Below are 19365 nucleotides of genomic sequence, written 5' to 3' on the forward strand. Positions count from 1 at the left end.
TGAAATCTCCAGATAGTGGTGATCCAACCAGAGAATCCGTTTTCCCCCATTTTCTCTATAGTACATAGTTTGTATTTTACATAACTGTTATATTTGAAAGCCAACATTAGTGTGAATTTTCAGTTGTATGTGTTTGCTGTCAAGTTGAATCCCCATGCTGCTGGCTTTTTTTTTTTTTTTATCTTCGACAGCACAAAACGCTGAGATATTCCCACCAGTAATTCAAGTCCCCACCCAGTAGCTGTTGAATTGCAGTAGTAAATCATGATGTCTCCCTCCCAGAAGGAGAATGACACATTTGTTGTGGCTGTTTCAGGTGGAGGAGACACAAAGCACTGCAAGGAAATCAAGCGACTATAGTCTCTCTAAGATGTAAAATGTACGTATTGTTATACAGCTATGGAGGCTGCCACCTCAGTGTCATTGTTAAGGGCCGGTTTCCACTGGCGTTTAGGATGCGAGGCAATCGCCGCTTCGCCTTGCATCCCTCCGCAAGTACTTCCATTTGTCTTCCTTCCGGCATCAGCGCCTTCCCATCAGCGGATATGGGGATTCGGATGCGTGCTGCGGAAAACTGCAGCATCCTATCCATAAATTTTCGTCAATGGAAACTACTTCATTGACGTGAATTGGTGCAGTTTCCTTGCATTGCGATGCGGAGCAGTTTCCTCATAGCAACCCGTCAAGTGGAAACGGGCCCTAAGAGTTCTGATCTCCTGATAGAATGCTGATCCTCTGGCTTTAAGATACCCATACATTTGCAGCAGATTCGACATCACATAGATTCCTGTCAGATGCCTGTCAGGTCAAATTTGGCAGGAATCTGATGTGTGCTACGCACTAGGAACAGATTTCCAATAGATTTCAGTATGAAATCTATTGAAAATCCATTGAAATGCAGTGTTGCACTATTCAATCCAATGCAACACTATGGGACATCCATCTGCCGCCAGCAGCAGATCAACCTAGATTTTCCGTCTGGACTGATCAACTAAATCGATCAAAATCAGTCAAAAATCAATTGGTTGATTGATCATGCTGCCTGCTGCATCGATTTCAAGCACCAGGTATCAAATTCATTGAGGGTTCATTTACACTAGTGGTGGGATGTGATCACCGCACTGCACTTCACCAATGGAAACGGTCCCCAGGTATCAAATTCCTTGAGGGTCCATTTTCACTAGCGTTTGGATGCAATAATCGCATTGCACTTCGCCAATGGAAACGGGCCCTTATTTGATTCATGGAAACAGTAAATGCTGGTTTATAATATAGTATATTCACTGCCCTGCATTTTGATGGACTAAATTACAATAAAAATGGATAGTAGACTGAAACAATTTTTATGGGACAGTTCACAGTGATTCATCCTGTGTTTGTCAGTTGTGGTCTGTTGCAGAAAAGTCTTGCTGAACATGCTTTTCTGGAATGTTACCATTCATCAGATAAATGACATGTTTGTGCTCCGGACTGGTGGCAGATTCTGTAGTAAACCCTGCAATGGAGACATGAAACATTAAAAAGCAACAGCCATATCTAGTGTGAACTCAGCCTGAGTGTAGAGCTCAAAGAAAGGAACATTTGGGGTGACAAGTGACACCCACATTCCGAATAGAGGCATACAATCTGTGCTTGAGAAATGTTGATAATGGTCACTGAAACATCATTTTACGCTAAATAGTAACTCATTTCCACTGAGGAAACAAAAGAATTTGTTCATAAATATTTAGTCACCCTGGCAACCCTGGAATAGTAATCCATTGGTGTACAGGAAGTCCTACTTACATAAACTTGAGTTAAAAATGTCACCTGAATACAACTAAAGTTGTATATAAGCATGGTGGTCACGGTGTGCATGCCATAGTGTGTGAGGGATACCTGCACCCCAATCCAATATACACAATGGGAGTGGTGGGGGATCAGCAAAGACCCCTTCACGCGGTTTGGGCTGCCCTTCTGTGAACCCAGCAGACAAGAGTGTATAGAGGTATCCACACACTCTTAACCTCTTTAAAGCAATTTTTTAATAATAAAATAGATTGATCTTTATATTGTACCCATAGGGCTGGTCCATCTATAGTGTGTAATATAAGCACAAAATACTGTTTTTGTTTGTACATGTTAAAGGAATACTATCGATTCACATATTTTTTTCAATTGACACAGGAATTGTTTGGGAAGTGCTGCTAAGTACTGGTGTATACATTTTAGTAGCAACTTCATTATTTACTGTTACCAAAATACTTTCAAACTTTACTGACGCCAAAACTGACGGCTGACTGAGCCATGAGGAGATGGGAAATTCCCCTCACACTTGATCAGTTAACTCTATGTGTAGCTCTGTGTGAGACAGAGAGAGAGAGCTCCCAACAGCTGCAGCTCCTGTGTCCTGTGTTTCTGACTGACGTGTCTGAAGAGAGCAGAGGAAATGTAACGAATTGTCACAGCTTTTCATACAGTTTTTGCTTTCAGAGTTTGATATGTTTGATATTTTCTTTCTGTAGTCTGATATGCAACTCTGGCTGTGCATTGAAGCAGGCACCCGTTCTGCGATTGTTTTGTCCCAATATAGCTAAATCCTACCCTCAATAAATTACAGCTTTTGCCTCTGATATTTAACATGAAAAGTAGGAAAATGTTTACACAGCTACTTAGACATTATTTGCACACTGTCATTTTAGAACACTTGGGTATCGATAGTATTCCTTTAAAGCATTGTATCAACTGTTGTAAGTTGGTTACAGTGTACCCGACCCGAAATCAGCAATGAAAAGAAGATACTTACCTAGGTAGAGGGAAGCCCACATCCTCCTGGCCCCCATTGTTGCCACACACGGAACCCCCAAAACAAATCCGACAAGAGCTCGTTAGATTTCTGGTCACAGCTGAGTTTTTCTTCATGTAACCGTACTGCACTGTGGGAGCACGGCCGCGTCTGCGCAGTAATCATGAGTTCTGTGCTATTGCGCAGCTGCAGGTTTACTTGCCACGGGTCTACGTTTGAAGTTAGTTGAAAACAACCCAAAAAAATATTGTTTATACTGAATGTCCAAATCCCGTAAAACATTCCAAAGGAACTTCTTTGTAAGTAGTTAGATCCCATATTAATGGAACACTATTGCGGTTAAATTGTAAAATTTAAAATACATTTGAACACATACAAATGAGAGGTATGTATCTTCCAGAGTAAAATCAGCTATAAATTACCTTTAGGCTGCTTTCACAGGAAGACGTTACAGGCGCATGTTAGTGCAGCCTGTAACGCAGCCCAACACACAGTAATGTAAAATCAATGGGCTGTGCACAGTGCCCACGTTGCATTACAGGGTAACGCTGCACGTTCTGGGAAAGTGCAGCATGCGGTAAGTTATATGCGGCTTTAGCCGCGTTAGACTGTGTGCGCATGCTAAGTAATGTTTTTTTTTAATATATATGCTGCCGGAGAGGAGGTGGGGAGAGTCCGCTAATGTAGCCAGGCACATAGCTACTTAATATTCACTGCACTTGCAGTGTTGTCTTCCTGGAGTGGCCGCTGATTGGCTGGTGGGACCACGTGATGCGGAGTGGAACACTCCCGCCAGCCAATCAGCGCCACGGAGTCTGTACTGCGCAGTGCACACAAAGAGCTGCATAACGCGGCTCACTCTGGCGTCCTCCTCCAACACCACTAGGCGTTGCGTTAGGGGAACGTTATGCGACCATAACGTCCCCTAAAATGCAACGTCCTGGTGGGAAAGAGGCCTTATGCTATGTTGCTATCACTTACAGTAGTCAGTAGAAATCTGACGGAATGGACAGATTTATGACTAGCACTCCCTGGAAAGGATCTATACAAAGATGCAGCCCTTCCCCCCTCTACTTGTTAGCACACTATTCTGGCAGCTGGACTAAATAACTACCATTCACTAAGTGCTTCTGAAAATAAAGTAAACCCTGAGAATACCCATGAGGTGATGGACTAACCAAAACCTGTCAGATCTGTCAGATTTCTACTACCTGATGTATATTCCTCCATTTTGAGGGTAACACAGAACAGTGTACCCGCTTGTGAATGAGGAAAAGGTTATTTTTAACCTTTCCACTACCTACTTGTAAGTCACAGCAACATTGGAGAAAAGTAATTTATAGCACATTTTACTCTGGGAGAAATGCACTTTTTATTCATGTGTTTTCGGCCCCATTCACACCTAAAAACGAAAATGCGTTTTGCATTTTGTGCGCTTTTTTTCCCTCCTGGCGCTACACTGCATTTTTGTAAAAAGCGCTTTTCTAAGCGATTTATCAGAGAGGTTTTGTAATTCACTCCCTGACGCAAGTCAGGAAGTGAACTCTTTGACCCGGAAAAGAATAAATACAATGTGTTTATTTTTAAAAACGTGAACACAATCGCTACACGAATCAATTTTGTGAGCGCTTTGCGTTTTTTCCTATACCTTCCAGTATAGAAAAAACGCCTCAAAAATGGTACAGGCAGCGCTTTGCTCAGCAGATCGGAATCTAACCGCTCAGCTGTGAACTCTATCATAGGGAATCATTGCAAGAAGTTTTAAATCAGGATGATACCATTTATTGGCTGACTACAAATGAATAAGAATAAACAAGCTTTCGGCCTTGCAGCCTTCGTCAGGTTTACATCCTGTTAGTTTGCAAGATGGTGGTACAGACAGCTTATATACATGCAACATCAAAAGGGAAAACAGATATTTTTTTCCACCAGCTTGCAAACTAACAGGATGTAAACCTGACGAAGGCTGGAAGGCCGAAAGCTTGTTTATTCTTATTCATTTGTAGTTAGCCAATAAATGGTATCATCCTGATTTAAAACTTCTTGCTTTTACTGATGGCTAACACGGTACAATACCCTACTGCTAGGGAATCATTGCACAAGCGTTTTGTGGGCGATTTTAAAAATCGCCTGCACTTGAAAAAAGGCGGGAAACGCCCCTGGTGTGAACGGGCCCTTTATGTATTTTAAATTTTTCATTTTTTATTTGCGACAGTGGTCCTTTAATGAATCCAAACAAAATAAACTGTTTTTTATTTTAATACAGGACAACATCAACACAGATGAAATTAGGCGGTATCTCTTATTTTGAGGGTGATCTATGCAGGAGGTGCAATATGTATCACACATTTGAAAAGGTGTCGCTTATATGCAGCTGAACTGCAAACTGATTCCACAAATACATTGTAAGAGTGAAAACTAAAAATAAAGCCGACAGCCTCACACCATCTCAGAGGCGGCAATCTCAGATGTGTACCACTCAGCTCTTGAACGCATGCCAGCTCTGAAAGTGTAAGAATGTCATTATATTATCTCCCTTTAAGTAAGATCTTGATTACAATGTGGCCTGAGCAGTATCGTGAAAAAGAGCTGAGAGCCAGGATATGATTTCTATTGCTGCTATTCATATCAGGGAAAGGAAAGGACACTGATAAAATGCACTATAAAAAATATGAATTAATATTTGGTTTAAAATCAGTCTTGCAGGAATGCACAAGGACAGAGGGGTGACTTGGGTTAGAAATCATGCTTTTATGCCTGATTACTTGTCATACATTCCATGCATAAAAATGCAAAATAATGACAAGATCTGCTTTCCTCTGCTGCTGTTACTGATGTCCAAAGCATACAAATATGATTGTCCATCACAAAGCCGGGGGGAAAATAATGCACCACTTCTTTCAAAAACAGCCGCCATTAATTCCAGGCGCCATTTTATCGACCTGCAAATCTGCACATCTTTGTCTTTTTAATTACAAACGTTAGCAATGCATTTTAGTGCCCGGTTAGAATAGGCAGATAAAGATGCCCGATAGGTGACCTCCCTGCCTGCTGACAGCTGATTTACTACCCTTAGAAAAGAGAAAATGTGATCGATATGGGTGCCCAGCGCTAGTTCTGAATGCCCAGGCTGTGTGGCTGGCAATAAAAGGGGCTGTATGAAAAGAAGAATGGAATACTAACATTTGTGAAGTCCTTTTCTGCTGTGGGTAGCCAAGGAGACCTGTCACCATTAAGGGCCCATTCAGACTGGGGCGATTTGCAGGCGTTGAAAAGTGCTAATGTAATTAAAAGTAAATGGCAGTGATCTCACTGTGGTGATCGCCAGCGAATTGCATTTTGTGGTATACGCAAAAGTGGTGAATCACTTTTTCATGATTTTAGAGTGATTGCGATTGAAATGTTAAATAAAGCAAATCACGATTGCTCACAAATCGCTAAATTGTCCAGTGAAAAAGATGCACAAAATGCAAAAAGATCCCTGTCGCAGAATGCTAGTGATTTTCCTAGCATTTTGCAATCCCTTGTGTAAATGGGGGACTTAGAGCTCGCATAGTAGGACTCACTGGTAGGTATTTGGAGAGAATAACAGTGTGACACTTCTGCCCCATTTTCCATTCTCATCATTGTGCGTTGGCCCCTAATATTGGAGACAGTCATAAACTTAGTAAACTTCCTTTAATTATTCCTTGCCTATCCCTTCCTCACACTAGAGGCCTCCAAAATGCTTGTACATGCGTTAATCATCTCCCGCCTAGACTACTGCAACACCCTGCTCTGTGGCCTACCAAAAAACAGGCTAGCACCTCTCCAATCCCTTCTAAATTCAGCGGCCCGCCTCATTCACCTTTCCACACGCTCTTCCGATGCAGCCCCACTGTGCCATTCTCTCCACTGGTTACCCATTACTCAGAGGATCCAGTTCAAACTCCTGACTCTAACATACAAAGCCCTCCACGAGTTGTCTCCCCCATACATCTCCTCACTAATCTCAAGATATTGTCCCTCCCGCAACCTTCGCTCCTCCCAAGAAATTCTCCTGGCCTCTAAGCTGATCACCTCCTCTCATGCTCGCATCCAAGACTTTACCCGAGCATCACTCTGGAACTCTCTTCCACAGCCTGTACGTCATGCTCCAAACCTGGACATCTTCAAACGCACTCTTAAAACACACCTTTTCAGACAAGCTTATAACATTCTATAGCCCTTATTTACTTATCTGTCACAATGTAATCAGAGGCAAAGGATCACTGCCTCATCCATCCTCCACCCCCTTACCTAGTGTGTCCCCCACAACCCATTAGATTGTAAGCCCGCAAGGGCAGGGTCATCCTCCTAATGTTTACTGTTCTTGTAACAATATTTGTGCTGCTTGGAACTCTGCTGTACATGTGTTAGTTGTATCTATGTTCCCCTTGTCGTCTTATTGTGCTTTGTAAAGCGCTGCGAAATATGTTGGCGCTATATAAATAAAAAATAATAATAAATAATAATAATAATAATAATAATAATAATAATAGTGGTGAGCCACACCTCTTGTAAAAAGTGTAAAAAGTCAATGCATTGGCTGAAACAGATGAAGACATTTCAATCAAAGGATTATTTTTTTTTTTATTTGTTAAAATCTAAAATTTGATGAGAAGCTTAAACCTGAACTGAGAGGTACACAGAGGCTGCTGTATTTATTTCCTTTTAAATAATACCAGTTGCCCGGCTATCCTGCTCATCCTCTGCCTCTGCTCTTTGCAAAATATGGGAAATCCATCAAACTATCTAATATTATTAGTGTGCTGAGACCAGGTTACTGTTCTAGGAGAAGAAATTTTGCAGAACTTTTTTTAAGGTCTTTGCATTGTACATTTATGACTGGATACCTTTAATTATTGTATAGTTACGATTTTGATCTAATAAAATTGCGATTTACAGAAATCCTCTGCCTCTCATACTTTTAGTCATAGACCCTGAAGATTGACTTAATCTAGTTGGACTCCAGATGCACGCTGCATGCTTGTTTTAAGTGTGTGATCCAGATATTACTGCAGCCAAAGAGATCAGTAGGACTGCCAGGCAACTGCCAGTGTATGGTTTAAAAGGTAATAAATATGGCAGCCTCCATATACCTCTCAGTTCAGGTGTCCTTTCATCCACCTGAAGCAGATTGCCAGGGCAACAATGGAATGGTTTAAAACAAAACATATGAATATAGAACGGCCCAGTCAAAGTCCAGATCCAAATCCAATCGAGAATCTGTGGCAAGATCTGAAAACTGCTGTTCACAAACGCTGTCCATCTAATCTGACTGAGCTAGAGCTGTTTTGCAAAGAAGAATGGGCAAGGGTTTTAGTCTCTAGATGTGCAAAGCTGGTAGAGACATACCCTAAAAGACTGGCAGCTGTAATTGTAGCAAAAGGTGGTTCTACAAAGTATTGACTCAGGGGGCTGAATAATTACGCACACCCCACTTTGCAGTTATTGATTTGTAAAAAATGTTTGGAATCCTGTATGATTTTCATTCCACTTCTCACGTGTACACCACTTTGTATTGATCTTTCACGTGGAATTCCAATAAAATTGTTTCATGTTTGTGGCAGTAATGTGACGAAATGTGGAAAACTTCAAGGGGGCCGGATACTTTTGCAAGCCACTATATATATAATATACACTCTGTACAGCGCTGCGGAAGATGTTGGCGCTATATAAATAATAAAATTGCAGTAGGTGGATGTTGCTGGAGTTAACTCTCAAAAAAATCTACTTTTTGCAGTAGTGCTGGTTATACACATACCTTTTATCAGCTAGGGAGGCCTTTCTGGCTGATCAGTGTTCACATAGTACCTTTACTGGCTGCAGGACCTACTGAGTCCAGAAACTGACTGAACAGATGACCTCTAGATGATGTATTTCAAGGTGATGATGATTTGCATGGTCTTTGTTCCACCTGCCTGTCTAATAAATGTTTTTCATTACTATGAATTCCTGCTATATTCTTTGTGAAAGCTATCGTGATGATGTGGTAGTCCATGACCTTTCCACAATTGTTCTTCATGCCTTCAGAACTGCCCACATTGAAGTGAGATGAATTGTAATGACATAATCATCACAGCCATGCCATTGACCTGTGTGGCTTTTTGAACATTTATATAAAGTTTATTTATCATGAATTTTTAAATAGCGAAAAAGCAGAAAGTCCTGGTAAAGCCCAGTGATTTTATTCATGTCATGAGGTCCTAAATCAACATCCTTATTGAAGGTAACGTGTTCACTTATGTCTTTTTACCTCTTTTATTTATAATTTATGAAACACATTATTAACACTCTGAGCCCCCATTAAATATTTATATGTTTATAAAGGTCTGTATTTGTGCAATATATATTTGCTGTGCTAGCTATGCAATGCTGGCCATAAACAATGCGATTTTTAAAATAAACAGTTTAATGGCAGAATGATTACAATTTAAATGATTTCTATTAGCATAAGTCATCATAAGCAAAATCGCTGCAACTTTCCAACTATTGTATTTGTTGAGATAAGTGATTAGTTACAAGGCCATTGGCTGTTCACTTTTACATTCACAGTCATTTTGATGACATTCTTGAATTAAAGGGAACCTAAACTGAGAGGAAATGGCTTTTTCCTTTTAAACAATACCAGTTGCCTGGCAGTCCTGCTGATCTATTTGCTGCAGTAGTGGCTGAATCACACACCTGAAACAAGCATGCAGATAATCCAGTCTGACATCAGTCAGAGCACCTGATCTGCATGCTTGTTGAGGGGCTATGGCTAAAAAGCATTAGAGGCAGAAGATCAGCAGGAGAGTGAGGGCTTGTTTCCACTGTTGCGACGCGATTTCGGCCGCATTCCGACGCTTGTAAAAACGCATGCGGATGCGTTTCCACATGCGTTTTTACCCGCGATTTCGCATGCGATTTCGCATGGCAGGGTGCCATGCGAAATTAACCATGACACTGCCAGGGCTAAATAAAATTGAAAAAGGTGCGAAATCGCACGCGAAATCGCGGGTAAAAACGCATGTAACAAACGCATGCGTTTTTACTATTAAATACATTAGCGGCGATTAGCACGGATTCCCGACGCAGGCGAAATCGTTGGCTCTTTTGTGCGTTTTTTTCACGCTGAAAAAAACGCACCTCAACAACGCTACAGTGGAAACAGGCCCATCCACTTGTATTACATGTGCGGATCTGCATGCGTTGGACGCATGCAGATTCGCGATAGTGGAAACGAGCCCTCAGGCAACTGGTATTATTTTAAAAGGAAAAATCCATATACTTTTCAGTTTAGGCTTCCTTTAATTATTTGATCAATCAATGCGATTGTATAATGTAAGGCCAACTTTAGTATATAGAGATGAGAACAGAGATAAGAAATAAGAGATGCAATATAGACAATATAGACAGCGCGGCCAGCCGGCGGGTCATTCATGCACTTTGAGTGGGTAAGAGATATTATTCCTTTCCCATCTACTGTCCTCTATTGCGGCCCTTGCCTCTTTACTTCTGTTATTAACGCCATTACGATTGTAGCATTGTGCTATCTTGAGGTCTATTGCTGGGCTGTTGTTATGACCATGTTATTTGTTACTCACTGCTTTTGTAATACATATACTTGTATTATATATGATTTTTGTGACCCGCAGACTACCGCTTGCCTTTTAATTGTTTTTAATAGTTGGAACAAGTCCCTAATAAATTGTGATACGTTTTGGATAACAGTCATGTTGTTTGTATTGCACTGTCATGGATACTTTTCTTTACAGTTTGAGAAATATGAGATGTTCTATGATAATTTGCTGCATGAGGTTTTAGAGGATCTTCCAACCCTAGTTCACGCCTTCATCACATCACGGCTGGACTACTGCAATGCCCTTTATGCTGGCCTCCCCAAAAAAGACTTGCGTCGCCTGCAATTAGTGCAGAATGCTGCTGCCAGATTGCTAACAAACCAGCCTCGCCACTGTCACATTACACCGATCCTTCGTTCACTGCACTGGCTACCAGTAGAATGGAGAATACTCTTCAAGATGGGACTGCTGACATTCAAATCCCTGCACAATCTGGGCCCTGGATACACGAAGGACTTGCTGAAGCTGCACCACACCTCTCACAACCTCAGATCAGCAAGTTCTATAAACTTGGTCACTCCCAGAGTGCACCTCAAAAAATCTGGAGACAGAGCCTTCTGTCATGCTGCCCCTACTCTTTTGAACTCCCTACCACACCCAGTAAAGACAGCACCATCCCTGGAGCTATTCAAATCCAGACTGAAAAGCCACCTGTTTAGCCTGGCATTTCCAGATTTATAAAATTCTTCCCCTGTACCACGATGGTCGGAGCCATGCTTATGCGCTTTGAGTCCCACGGGAGAAAAGCGCTTTACAAATGTTATTTGTTGTTGTTGTTGTTGTTATGTAGAGATACAGTTGTTACGATTATACTAAGTTTATGAGCTATTCTCTGTAAACAGATCTGTCCTTTTATTTCTACTTAAAAGGCCTCCATTTTAATTAGAGTGGGAACTCTTTCATATAACTAATCTATCAGGAAAAGTTAAAGAGGAACCCCTGTGAAAATAATGTAATAAAATATGTGCTTAATTTTTACAATAATTATGTATAAATTATTTAGTCAGTGTGCCCATTGTAAAATCTTTCCTCTCCCTGATTTACACTCAGATATTTATCACATGGTGACATTTTTACTGCTGGCAAGTGATGTCACTGGAAGGAGATGCTGCTTGCTTTTTTGGCAGTTGGAAACTGCTGTTGTTTCCCACAATGCAACAAGGCTCCCACAGTGTGATGTCAGTACCTCAGTGCTGTGAGGTGCTGACATCACACTGTGGAAGGGGTTTCACCACAAAATCAGCCATACAGAGCACCCTGATGATCCGTTTGAGAAAATGAATAGATTTCTCATGGGAAAGGGGGTATCAGCTACTGATTGGGATGAAGTTCAATTCTTGGTTACGATTTCTCTTTAAAGCTTGGGGCTAGCTCTGGGGCCCTAAGTTTATCTCCCAGCAAGTACATTATCTGTTTGTAGGGAATTGTAAATACTTTTTGTTTTTTAGGCAAAACATAAAAAAAGTTCTCACAATATTTTCTTTCTGTAAGTTTCTCAAAATCTCTTCCTAGATGAGAATGCCTATCCTTCAGGCCCCTTTTACGCCGATGAGCTTTAATTGCATTGTGTTACCCTTTCTGTAAACAGGGTAACGCAACAGCAATGAAAGTCTATGGGGCCTAGTACACTTATCCCGTCACGTCATGTTGCGCTGGAAGTTTCCAATTGTCCGCTGACCACAGCCCTCCTCCTCCATACACACGGGTTACAACTGTCGCTGCAACCACGTGGCACGCGCGTGTTGCGGCAACAGGTCCCCGGTGTGTATAACGCGTGCGCCACAAACCGTCGCTAGTTAGAGCTGTCGCCAGGCGATTGGCGTGGCCAATCGCCGGCAACAGCTGTCGCCGCAACTTCGCTGCAACTGTCACTAGTCCGCCGTGTGTATGCGAACTAGCGACAGCAACCCACTTACCATGGACGGAGCTTCCGGCAGGGGGAGGAACCTTCGGCGACAGCTTCCGCCGCATCTCTGTCCCTCTGTGCGATGTGTGTACGGCTGCTGCACAGAGGGACCTGGCGACAAGCTGTCCCTGCTTTTTTTTTTCTTTTTTCTCTCTTGCTACATTTGCGCCTCGTGTGTACGAGGCTTAATAGACTGGCCTTTGTATTCAGCAGCAGTCACATGAGGTAAGAGTTAGACCTCCATTTGTAATTGCAAGGAAAAATAAAATTGCATTTATATTGATTCGCTACTGGATTGCTTTATGGATATGTGGCATGAAGTGGAGTTGGTTAAAGTGGACATGTATTGTGCACAATACGTATAGCTATTTTTCTAATAATTTTTATGAGTTATTGTTTTTGCTATAGTTTCTAGGCAGTGAAAAATATTTACTTTTTTCCCCCTGCAGAACTGTAAGCACACTGAAGAAGTATTGCTGATCAGTTCCTTTTGAGTTCTGAAACACTTTGCAGTTGTTTATTAAATAATGTTAAAATATTGGCCACATTGTGCTTCAGCTAAAGGGTAATATGAAGGCTGTGTTCATGAGCAGCTGACACTGAGGGCCATTCTACATCATGTTTACATTGGCACAGGCTTGTATAGAGCTTTACCATCATAGCAGTTCTTACGCTTGCATGCAGCTGCCTCCGAGGGGAACGTTATGGAGTATTTTATTTAAAAATCTTTGAGACATTTGGAGTATGACTAATGTCATATGTTAAAAACTACTCAAAATTAAGCTTGTGAGGGACTATAATTCAAATCTGTGTGTTGACTGAAAAAGGAGGGACTCCTTACAGTCTTATGGCTCTCTGGGGCATTTCTTAAGTAAATGTTCACTTTTCCTGAGTAAGTAGAAATCCCATGTGAATTGTGCCATCACTGGCACAGGTCAAGCTGCACAGGCCGAGTTGCTTGTTGTATTCATGTCACTTCAGAGCATTGTCTTCTGCTGTAAGAAGCTGGAAAACAGATGTTTAAAGCGAAACTTTCATTTTGAGTCATGAAAGTTAGAGCGACAGGCAGCTTTTATTGCTGTCTGGGTTCCCATTGTTTGGCTTCCCACTTGCATATGTACCTGGTGAAAATAGTAATTTTGACAATTAAAGTCTTGTAGAAATGCAACCCTTCGTCACTGTATAAAAAAGATATATTTCTTTCTCTCTCTGTGACTGTAGGGCATACTTGGCGATTAGGAAACATTCATTTTTGTTAATGAATATTCATGCGATAATGAAAGTCCAGTATACATATACATTTGGTTATTTGAGTACAAAAGCTTCAGACACATGCATGGAACATATCAATCTGTTGCCAGCATCTCTCAGCTATGCTATGGACAATGGCATTGCAGCTTGTGGACCACATATGTTATATCCTTGGATTCTGGGAGAAGCAAAAAAAGGCTCATTGAGCTGTACAGAGCCTGTGGCCCATTGTTTGAGGAGCCCAGTTAGAAGGGAAAGCAGCTGAAACACGTACTGCCCGTTCTTCTGGAATCCTTCAGTTGTGATTTCATGACTATATTCCAAACTAGAGGGAAGAGTATGAGTGGAATATTCCAAAAAGGGACTAAGACAATGATAAATACCTGACTAAAGGTTCTTGGAACCATTACTGGAATTGGAAGGATTCAACAAAAATGAGGATGTTTCATATATCTGTCACAGTAGTAATTGTTTCACTCACAGCTGATTTGGTTGACATAGAATTATTTTTACATGTATAAAGGTGCTTTTTAAATGTTGTCAGTAGTGTTTTAGCAGCCAATATTATTGATACAGCTGCCTGATGCCGGATATGTGTGCTTGCTGGTTGCTTGAGCAACCGGCCAAAAATAGCACAAACCTTCCATGGAGCAGAAAGTACTTCCTCCGGGAACCGTCTTCTACACTGCATGTACCTCATAGTGGCTTTCCGACATCCTCTGTGCACGGGTCCCAATGTGTCACCTGACTCGTGCCGGGTCAGGTGACATGCCAGGAGCCAGGTATGGAAGCCAGAAAGCCACTGGGAGCTGCAGGATGTGTAGAAGACTGCGCCTTGAGGATCGGTAAGTAGTTTATGCCCTGCAAACCAACAAAAGTTCTGTCCCTGTTATCCCCTTCATGTGTACTGATTTGTTGAGACTTTCAGTTGCTTCAGTTCCAGATAATAAGCACTTTGCTGTATTTTGAAAGCTTGGCTTTTAGATCCATATTGTGGGCATACAGTATGTTGTGTGGTGAAATAACGCTATCTGTTGGCTTTGACAGTTTGAGCTGCACATCCAGGAACAAGCATGCAGCCAATGGAATCATAACAGCTGATCAGCATACTCTCTTATCAGTCACGGAACCCCTATAGCTCCACGTACAGCACTATTATTATTATGTAGTATTTATATAGCGCCAACATCTTCCTCAGCACTTTATTTAGCATGCAACACGGTTTTAGCCTAAACCAACCTGTTATGAAGATGCCAGGCAACATTTGGCTGGGGTCCTAGGTGCTGTTGGAGATAAGCCCCCTGGATCTCTAGAAGAGAACTCATTTCAGTTGCTTTGGAGCTTACCTTCCTCAAATGCCATTGCTTTAGGTACTTTGCAGAATGGACAGTTAGACATTAGTATTGGACATGCATTTCAATTAATACCTTCAGGCAAAGTATATGCACTGGTAAAACATAAGTGATCCAGCAAATAGGCTCAGTTTTTTGAAACCTAGTCTGAAGTTTGCATCCTTTGTTGAGCCACAGCAGAAAGTAATGGGATTGCTGAAAGATTCGTCAATTCTGATAGGTCCAGGCTGCCCTGAATTTAGTATAGATAGGTTGCATGTGTGCATGTGACTGCACTAGTACAAATTCTAGTTCCCTGAACGTACTAGTCCTCACTATGTTCTCATATGCCCCAGGTGAGAATTGCAAACTCTTGCTAACCACAGACAGTTGTAAACAAATACAGCCCAGGTTTTCAGAATTTCTTACTTTCCTCAGTGTTCTCCAAACTTAGTGGATCAACCCCATCATAGAAAGGAAAATCTACTATATGTAGACAGCACTGTTCAATTATCTATGATGGGTACACTAATGTGACAATGATTGCCATAGCTCATCGTTGACTGGAATTGGGTTATATTGACATGTCAGCATTCTGAACATTTTGTGCGCCTTCTATTGGATTAAATGTATCAGTTTGTTTTTAATTTGCAGCACATGGAAATCATTTCTACTCCTCTGCAGTGTTTGATTGAGTGCACATTTCAGAGTCTTCTCTTTCTCATGGCATATTAACCATCCTTTTCTTTAGAAATCATGAAACATAATAGCAGTATTTTGTCTCTTGCTGTAAATTTTGCCACTAAGAAGAAAAGACGTATTTGAAGAAAATTGTGTTGCAGAATAAGGACACTTGTCTTGTTACTGCATGTTGTCCAGTATGGCTATTTACCTACATCTCTAATATGCACTGTATAGGATTGTTATGTCAGGCACTGCAAAGTAGTAAACTGTTATGCTAAGTAAGTCATAGCAATGGAGTACTGCACCAGTTACATGACTGTTGGCTGCTTGTTCTGTCTGCTGCACTTTGCTTTATGCAGCAAGCCTAATTCTGCTGTCTCTCATCATGATAAAGCAACATTACTATCTTTTTAATGGACAGCAAGGAGAGGGCCAGCGCATACCACAAAGGCTGCACCTGAAATGACCAACAGCTCACGTGTGCAGCACCTCTAATAAGCTATCTGTACACTTCGCATTCAGTTCAGATGCAAATCATATGCATAACTACTGTTACTTACCATGCAAACGGGAAACTCAAGAACACGGGCTGGGAGCAGCTAACCGAAGTTACATACTAGCAAAATTATGAAAAGGGGGAGGGTTGCGCATCCCTAAAAACATGCTGCAATTGACTGGTTAATCGCCACCTCTATTAAGCTGAAATGCATGCCCTGCGTCTAAAACAAATGCTACATTTATTATACTATGAAAGAACGTTGGCTTCCACTATAATTTGCATGCAAAGTATAATATACTGGACACTTGCACCGCAGTGAGGTAGACCTACGGGCAAGTGGCCTAACCTAAATTAAAATGCGCGTACCACAAAGGCTGCCTCCGAAATGATGAACAGGTCACGTGTGCAGCACCTCTAATAAGCTATCTGCACACTTTGCATTCAACTCAGATGCAATGGACAGCTGGATTGGACAAATGGTCATTTTGTAGGAGTGAAGTACGTAGATAAAATGTTGTATATGCAGAGTCAGGTGTCTGTTACCCTATAGCAGCTTATTTGTACCCCTCCCCCCATGTGTAGCCCTTTGCTCTGCATGGGGAGCCCCTCATTTGTAGCATCCTTTTCAACACGGGGCTCCCTTTCCATGTGCAGCAACACCTCTTTCAACCTCCCTTAGGCATTATCTGCTCGCTTCTAAATGCAGCCTCCGTGCACAACAGCCCAACTGTTCCATGTGTTACCTTTCCATTCCATGTGCAGCCCCCTCTTCCATGTATAGTCCACTATTTGTAGGATGTCTTTTAAATCATGTCTTATGTGGTCTTTGCAGGGATCCAAAGCCTTTCCATAATGGAATGTTCAATTCTGTGAGAAAAGTTGGAGCCAAAATCAACTAAGGAGGTAGGTACATTGTATTATTAAATTATGCATCACTTTGAGCCATAATGTTGATCGCTACATATATGCTGTAATGAATGTGTTTTGATATAAATACAATTATTACCACAGGAATTGCTGTACTGCTATATCTCTTAGGGCTCATTCACACTGAGTGAGTTACAGTTTGAATTTTACAAGGGAACATGGAAGTCCATATAGACTATCATTTTATTATTCACACTAAAACAGTGATTTGCTATACCATGCATTTTAACTCGCTGGGATTAAAAACTCATAAAAATGCACAGCAGCTCAAAACCCATTTACACCCATTTATGAGTTTTTATTCACACATTTTAACTCACTGACTAGTGTGAAGTGGACACTATCTGCACAGTCTGTTCTCCTTGTTTTTGCATGGGTTTAAACTGTGTAAAAAAACAAGTTGCTTGAATGGTTTAAGACTATTTCATTATCCAAGGGACTTGGTTTTGGAATTGGAGAGGTGACCGAGAAGTGAGAGTCTTGTCACGTAGGTGACGGGGCATGACACCCCAAACCCATGACTGGGTCTGTGAGACCTTAGGAGCTGGTGAGTTGTTATCCTGCAAGGGTGCCACTTTTACATTTTTCAGCCATTGCTTGTTTGGTGTTACAGTATATGGTAGAGACTCTGAGTTACCGATTGAGAACATTTATTACTGGATTTAGCGCAGTATAAAGATTGACTGTTATCTGGAGATTATCTAGCTTGGCTGCTGAATTGCATTGTATTGTGCATTTTTTACATTATGTTACCTTTGATGAGCATCTATTAGGACTTTTAAAGTAAACACTGTATATTTCCAGTTTTATGTGTATACAGGCAGTACCTAACTTACAAACACCCGACTTACAAATGACCCGCCCTTAGGAATGGCCCAAATCTAGGAAATCTGATTCTGTTGGAGCAAGTAAAAAAAAATTAAAAAACCTTGTGGTTTTAAACTGGTAAAATTACATTTTGCTATGATACACTGAGGTCACAGAGGGCAGAAGTGACATGGGAGGGTGGCAGAGGTGGCATGAAGGGGGACATTGAAGGCATGGGGGAACAGAGGTGGTACAGAGGGGTTACACTGGAGGATCGGGGGGGGGGGGGCATAGAGGAGATACAGGGGACAGGGATGGCACAGTGTTTCTACCTAAGAACGGATTCAGGTTAAGAACAAACCTACAGTCCCTATAACGTTCGTTAACCGGGGATTACCTGTAGTTTGAAAGTCAACAGTAAAACTAATGACTTCCTCCTGAAAGACATTTCCCTTGTGCATAAAAGGTATTTGTGACATGCACTGTGTGAGAGGGAATGTAGGTATGGCTTTTGTGTTTAAAATAGTTTCTGAGTTCAGTTTTATCACCACAATTTGCTATTTGTGCTGCTTTCCACATAGGCAGCACTGAATACAGGAATTGTGGACTGGCTTCTATCAAAGGATGCGTTTGTGGATAATAAACCTGCTTTATTCACTAAACATATTCAATGTGTGACATTTAAATGGAGTAGCAAACGCTTTTGTATGCTTTTCTATTGAAAACATGAAGTAAGAGTTTAGTACATTTATGGCATGAAGTTTCTTTACTGAATAAACTGCTGTGTTTTGAGACTTGTATCCCCTAGATACAGCACTGTAACTGTAGGTTCTTGTTTATGTGCGTATATGTGGGTTACTATATGTATACCGGTCCCTGTTGTGACGAAGCTGTCATGACAACTGTAGATGCACCAAAGAGAATTGAAGGCAGAAACATTACTTCAGAGTCTGAATGCTGCCTGCATCCACTGACTTCACTGACAAAGCACATTTCTGAGTACAGAGTTCTTGTAAAAACCTCTTTCCCGATTTAGTCTTGGGATGAATAAGAGGCAGACTGCAGCATTGTGCCTTTACAATTTGTTGCACATTTGTATAGAGAAATGTTCTCAACCCACAAGAGTCCTAAAATGTAATGATAAATGAGCAGGATATTTATGGTTTTCCAGGTTTACATGCCTGTGGGGTGAGTCCAGGACACAGCGATAAAAAAAAAATCTGTTTTGCATTTATTGTAGACAGCCTGAATGCTAAAGTTGCTTACGGTCAAGACAGCACTATGATTAATCAGGTTTTCAAATAAATAATTCCATGTACTGATTAATTATACTCTTCAAAGGATTTTTGTCCCTTTTTTAAAAAGGAAAAATGGTGAGAGAATAAATTGCCTAAGGACAACAGAGGAAACGGCGCACATATCCACCGCTTAAAACGGAGCTTAATATAATGGCGCTCGCAGGGTAGCGAAAATGAATCAAATGCTCAGATGTAAAAGCAGAGGAAATGCCTAAATGTAATGCACAGTAATAT

The 19365-nt window shown here is 41.2% G+C and overlaps 1 protein-coding gene across 4 annotated transcripts in view; it reads left to right on the forward strand.

Moving 5' to 3' along the window:
* The window catches only part of ENOX1 (ecto-NOX disulfide-thiol exchanger 1), a 723730-nt gene that overhangs the window by 48163 nt on the left and 656202 nt on the right, over nucleotides 1-19365 (forward strand). For all 4 annotated transcript variants that reach the window (XM_068267775.1, XM_068267774.1, XM_068267784.1 and 1 more), the window contains one exon: nucleotides 16932-17002. The gene's annotated coding sequence lies outside the window, so the exon portion shown is untranslated. The remainder of the gene's footprint in view (nucleotides 1-16931; nucleotides 17003-19365) is intronic.

This window comes from Hyperolius riggenbachi, chromosome 2 (assembly GCF_040937935.1).
Source record: "Hyperolius riggenbachi isolate aHypRig1 chromosome 2, aHypRig1.pri, whole genome shotgun sequence".
Taxonomy (NCBI): Eukaryota; Metazoa; Chordata; class Amphibia; order Anura; family Hyperoliidae; genus Hyperolius; species Hyperolius riggenbachi.